Raw genomic sequence first — 6990 nt, forward strand, 5'->3', positions numbered from 1 at the left:
TCCGCTGGTAAAAACAAAAAAAATGTTTGTTTAATTTTTAACATAAAAGGTCAAAAGACAAGTAGTCTGGTTTAAGGTGCTAACCATGAACTGCAACATCCACAGTTTGAGTCTGGCCAGAAACCTTTGTTGCATGTGGTTCCCCATCACTCTCCACCCTCTTCTGTCATCTCTCTCCTGTAAACTTATTATTGAGGCTTTCCAAAAGTCTAGTATCTGTTTATGTTCTAATAAGATGCAGCGTGCTCTACTGTTGTCTGTCTGATCAAATAATTTCATTTTTGTTGTTCAGAATCTCATCTGTACCTCAGGATATGAGTGAGTTACAGACGTGGCAAAAATTATTGGTACCCTTGCATTTTATTAAAATAATGCACCATTCACCCTGAACAGTGTTGAAATTAAAATATATTTTATTATGGTACCCTTTAGGAGTTGTAAGAAATAATTGATTTGTAGTGATACTTTAAGTAGACTATTGTGTTGTAAATAGTATCATAGGTGTTTTCAATCTTATAATCACTCATGCAGCTGGTTTAAAAGGAAAACATTACTCACTCTGCTGTTTTGTGCCACTGTGTGCATCACATTGAACATGGAAAACAGAAGGAAAACTAGAGAGTGGTCTGAAGACATTAGAAAATAGTCAAGCATGGTCAACATAACGGTTACAAGACCATCTCCAAAGAGCTTAATGTTCCTGTGACCACTATTTACAATATTATTAAGAAGTTTAAGGCCCAAGGAACTGTAGCCAACATCTTTGGACATGGTCGCAAGAGGAAAATTGGCCCGAGATTGAACAGAGGGATTGCTCAAATGGTTGAGAAAGAACCAAGGAAAACTTCAATACAGATCCAAGCTGATCTTCAAGTTCAAGGTACAGTAGTTTTAAAGCTGTATCTTAGTCACAGATCATGGGTCTTGCAGCAGGATAATGACCCCAAACATACATTGAAAAGCACTCAAGAGTTGATGAGAAGAAAATGTTGGACCGTTCTGAAATGGCCTGCTATGAGTCCTGAAATGAATCCCATTGAACATCACTAGAAAGAATTGAAACTGGCAGTTGGGAGACGGCACCCATCAAACCTGAGAGAACTGGAGCAGTTTGCTCAAGAAGAGTGGGCCGAACTACCAGTGGTGAACTGTAGAAACCTTATTCAGATTTACAGAAAGTGCTTGACTGCAGTTATTGCCTCCGAAGGCTGTGCTACAAAATATTAAGTTAAGGATACCAATATTTTTGGCCATTTTCATTTGTTTTATTGTACAAAATAATATGTTAAGTTGTAAATCAAAAGCAAAGTTTCAGTTTATTCAATGTGAAATAAAGAATGATGGATACCATATACTACTACTGTCAGTTTCAAATTAATACAGAGAAAATTTTAAAAAAGGTGGAAGGGTACCAATATTTTCAGCCATGTCTGTATGTTTAGGACTGCCACTAAAACCTGTAACTGGAAACCACTGGTTTCATCTTTAACAATGTGTTGTATTTTAAAAACTTGTTATTTATCCATTGTGTCAAATCTTAATCTGAAAACTAACTAAAGCTGTCAAATAAATGTAGTGGAGTAGAAAGTACAATATTTCCCTCTGAAATGTAGTGGAGTGGAAGTATAAAGTAGCATCAAATGGAAATACTCAAATAAAGTACAAGTACCTCAAACTTGTACTTAAGTACAGTACTTGAGTAAAAGTACTTAGTTACTTTCCACCACTGCCTTTGGGGAGCATTTTGAGGAAATAACAACAATAAGTTTGACCTCCTCCTCCTTTGACTAACTGTTAAATATTATTAGTTACTTTCCACCACTGCGTAAAAGTAATTATTTCAATCTGTTACTTGTAGCGTTTAAGTCAAATTATGGCAATAAAATGGACCCGAGCATGAAACATACTGTGGTGAAGAGTCTCTGAGAGTATTACACTACCATGAAGTTTTCATGGTAGTGTACCTTGTTCAAAAACAAGAAACAATAGCAAGTGTAAAACCCCAAAACTGAAGAGAGTTCCAGTTTAGTTTAATGTAACAATTTTAGCACTTATATTATTTTAGCATTTCTAGCATCTTACTGGCCTGTGAGCTCCTGTAGTCTCATAAATGTTCCTTTTGTGACAAATACAGATGTTGTTACATTTGAGATGTAGCTAAAAACAAACTGGGATTAGCAATGGCAGCAGCTCTGTTGCCATGGAGGCAAAAGGGTCCCTAGATGGGTCAAAATAGATGCACGGCAGTGCAAACGTGAAAATCAACATGCTGAGGGGATGTTACTAAATGTGTTTGACAGAATAAACCAGTGCAGAAGACATACTCATATCTCTTACTTAAATAAAAGTAGCAATGCTACAGTGAAAAAATAGTAAATTACAAGTCCTGCATTCAAAATCCAGCCTTGAAGGACAGGTCCACTATTTTTTTCAGTGTGTCTTAAAAGAACAATCAGATGCCCATATGAACAGTAACAGAGGTTTCTCTCACTGTAATTATTCCTCCTGTTCATACTGAATATTAATTAATATAAAAGATCCCCTTCAAATGTGCTTTCAATCATTTTGTGCAAAAATGCATTCCAAAGTTGATGTGAAGCTTATATGAGTGTAACTTTATTTTGTTACTGTACTGCTGCATATACTAGGCCTATGTTTCGTTTCAGTTTTCATTTTTTTCTGTTTACTGTATTGTACTGTGTTGTGTGACCATTGCAGGAAATTAAATGTGTTTTTCCTCACATTACAACACAAAAAGTACTGAAATTCATTCAAATTTATTTGTAAGTCCGTCACAATGTGGTCATTGTAATTTTTTTTGAAAGCTGATAACTCTTCTTATTGGTTTGGTTCATTTCTTTATATGTCTACATTTAACTTTAAGCTTTATCTACTGTAAATACATAAATGAGATCAGATTTATTGAAGGCAAGTGTGGAAGAGTAATTTCCTTGTGTAAATAGTCGACATTTGATTATTTGTTTGTGATATTTGATTAAAGGCCACAAGCCCTATTTTTATTTTCAATTTTAGGTTTGAGACACCATTGTTTCCAGACCGAATTATTGTTAAATCATTGCCAAAATGTCAAGGTCAATAATGACATCATTGGGGGAGGAGCTTTATTGGAAGTGACATTATCGGGGTAGGAGCTTACAATGGAAGTCTTGAAAACATTGATAGAAAATTCCTGAATTTGCCTAGAAATAGGCTCCACCTCGACATTGCTTTGTATTGCATTTGATACACAGTAAACCTATTCACATTGAACTTTGCCAGTCTCAAGTGTATTTCTTTGAGTCTTTGAACTTGATTTTTGTGACTTCTATGTTGTGGGAGACCTGAAGATTTATTGGCCAATCTAAAGATCTTCCACCACATAACTTGGCGAGCCAGCCAGGAGAGGGCATGGGAGCCTGGGGGCTTGGATAGAACATCTGTTAACCAGGACAACATGGTGGCCACCAATACAGGTAAGCAGAACCTTTTACCAAATTTGTTAAAATTGTTGTTTCTGACTTCAGATCGTACCTGCCCAGGCAACAGGTAGCTGATGCCTCTCCTCTAAAGAATCTAATGATATAATAAAAACTGTATTTAACAAAATAGCAAAAAAGAGTTAACTGTAGTGCATGCATGATTTGGGAACGCTTGGTGATGCGTTAAAGGATGCTTTGGGATAGGCAAAGGAGTAATGCTCTGGTGTGTGCTGAATGATGCTTTAGATAAGGTAACAGCTGCTATGGTGTAAAGCTTTGAAACAGTGTGAGTAATTATTAAATAATGTTTTAAAAGAGCTTGAATAATTTTAAGAAATAATAAGCTTAGTGAAAGATAGTATGTTTTATGTTAAATTGTGTGGTTTGAAAAGTAACCAAATTATATTATGAGTACATAACTGCAACAACGTTTAGAAAGTAGTTGCAAAATGTTTGGATATTGCTAAATTGTGAGGAGAAAATTTCTCGGGAGCCCAGGGGGATGGAAAGTTATTAAGTACATAATCTGAGATACCGCTATTTTTAGGGCATTCAATTAAAAATGACACATCAATTGTACAGCAGTGATCGCCAACATCAATATTGTATGAGCCTGTAATACGCAGACAACAAGAACCACAAGCAATGTATACCAGTTCTGAGGCTATGCCAGGTGAACAGCAGTGTCCTACAGCAATTTATGCAGAACTGATAGAGGAAGCTAAAAGAGTGGAAAGAATGACAGCTGAACAAAGGCTGTATGAATTGAGGAAGAAGGAGAGGGGAGAAAAAGAAGCCTAAGGAGCAAACAGTAAAAAAACAACTCACACATCTACACCGAGTGAAGGGGCCGAAAGGAAAAAATAAAGACAAAAAAAGAAAAAATGAAGAAATGAGACAAGCAGCAGTAGTGAGGCGGACAGAACCTATGATACAGATGAAACCAATGAAGAATTTGATGAAAGATTGGTGACTGACTTGATGAAGATAGAAACCAAGAAAAGAGCCAGGAAAAGACAGTAAGAAAATAGAGAAAGAAATAGGAGAGACTTTGCAGTCACACTAAGGATGTTGGATGAAATGGAGGAACAACTGTGAGAGTCCCAAAGACAAACTGAGAAAGTATTAGAGTCACAATTGTTTGAGGAACAGATGGAGAGATCAAGAAGGGAAGTGTCTACAACAGATGACATAATACAAGAGGCACAACAACGGAGAGCATTAATGCAAAGGGAGGTTGAAAATGGAAAAAGAGAAAAAGGAAGCTCTAAAGAAACTGCAAGAATTGAAAAGTGCGAAGAAATGATACCAACAGGTTATGGCACACTCCAGGTGGGAACGAGAAGCCAGACTGCAGGTGAACGAATGAGACATCAGAGCCTGAGCAATGTACAGGCGGATCAAGAGGTAGAGGAGATAATGAAGCGCTGTAGCCTCTGCAATCAGCCTAAACAGTGCATTGATACAGTATGTAGATGACCTACTCATCTGCAGTGCATCAAAAGAGCAGCGTGAGAGAGACTCATTAGCGGTACTAAGAGCACTGGCTGAAGAGCATTGCTAAAGTTAGCAAAGACAAGCCACAGCTCTGCCAGCAGGAAGTAGAATACCTTGGTAGGAGATTGTGTGGTGAGAACAGGTACATTGCCTCTTCACAAATTGAAGCTATAACACAGGCACCCAAACCACAGACTGTCTCACAGATGCTTTCCTTCCTGGGCATGGCAGGGTATAGCCAGCAAAGAATTTGTGATTATGTATTAAAAACAGTGCCACTCCAAGCAAGAATCAGAGCAACAGGACAAGGTAGTGGTTCAGCTGAGCTGGTATGGAAAGAAGGAGCTGAGGGTGCATTTCAGGCTATTAAAATTGACATGCAGAATGCACCTGCCATGGGCACCCTAATTTATGCAAAGCCATTTTTACTGTATGTAGCAGAGAGGGAGGGATATGCTGATGCAGTCCTGATGCAAGATACACCTATGGGTAAGCAACCATTAGCCTATTACAGTACAAAGCTTGATACTTTAGCACAAAGCCTGCCACCCTGTTATCAAGGGTTATCTGCTGGATCCTGCTCAATAACCACAAACTTCCATATGTCGTCCACCTTCTGGACGATTTCGTCACCATCATTCCACAATCCTCAACCCCATTGTATGGTCTCTCCACCCTCAAGTCTGCTTTCCTCCAGCTTGGCATTCCCCTTTCCCTGGAGAAAACAGTAGGACCCAAGATGTCCCTCGAATTCCTCAGCATCATGCTAGATTGACTTCCTTTCCTCCTGGAACAGCATTTCTTTATATTTCTTTATGCCTGTTGAGGGCAGGAGGTGATGAATTTTGCCTCTAATAGTTAGAATTTTATCATTAAAAAAGCTCATAAAGTCATTTCTACTGAGAGCTATAGGAATACATGGATCATAAGAGTTATGACTCTTTGTCATCCTGGCCAAGGTGCTGAACAGAAACCTAGGGCTGTTCTATGAGTAATAGGCGGCTCTGGCATTACAGAGGTCCTTCCTATATGTTTTAAGACTATCTTGCCAGAGTAAGTGAGACTCTTCTAGTTTGGTGGAACGCCAAATCATTTCAAATTCTCGTGATGTTTGCTTTAATTTGCGGGTTTGGGAGTTATACCATGGAGCTAACCTAGGTTTTATTATTTTCCTTTTTAAAGGGGTGATGGAGTTGTGTGTTATTCACAATGAGCCTGCGGCACTATCAACAAGCTTATCAATTTGGGAGGGACTAAAGTTAACATAAGAGTCCTCTGTAGTATTGAGACATGGCATTGATTTCAGTACTGATGGAATTGCTTCCTTAAATTTAGCTACAGCACTATTAGACATCTAGTAAAGACATTTTTGTCTAATGGCATGTAATCCAGTAATAGGAATTCAAAAGTTATTAAGTAATGGTCTGATACAATAGGATTTTGTGGAAAAACTATTAAATGTTCAATTTCGATACCCTAAGTCAGAAGAAGATGGAGGGTGTGGTTAAAATAGTGAGTGGGTTTAGTTACACTCTGAGAGAAGCCAATTGAGTCTAATAATAAGATAAATGCAGTGCTAAAACTATAATTATCAATGTCCATATGAATATTAAAATCACCTACTATAATTACTTTATCTGTACTAAGGACTAAGTTTGATAAAAACTCTGAGAATTAAGATAAAAATTCAGAGTATGGGCCAGGAGGACGGTACACTATAACAAATAGAATTGGCTGTTAAGTTTTCCAGGTTGGGTGAGAGAGACTAAGAACAGAGCTTTCGAATGAGTTATACTTAAGTTTAGGTCTAGGGCTGAGAGTAAATTCATTTAGGCTGACATATTCTTCATGATACAGCCAGGTTTCAGTAAGACAAAATAAATCAATATGATAATCTGAGATTAGATCGTTTACTAATACAGCTTTAGATGACATGAGATCTAATATTTAAGAGTCCATTTAATTCTTCTGTTTTGTTGTACTATTGCAGTGGTGGTGTTAATTTTTATCAGAT

The sequence above is a fragment of the Thunnus albacares genome, chromosome 17 (assembly GCF_914725855.1).
Source record: "Thunnus albacares chromosome 17, fThuAlb1.1, whole genome shotgun sequence".
In the NCBI taxonomy this organism is placed as follows: Eukaryota; Metazoa; Chordata; class Actinopteri; order Scombriformes; family Scombridae; genus Thunnus; species Thunnus albacares.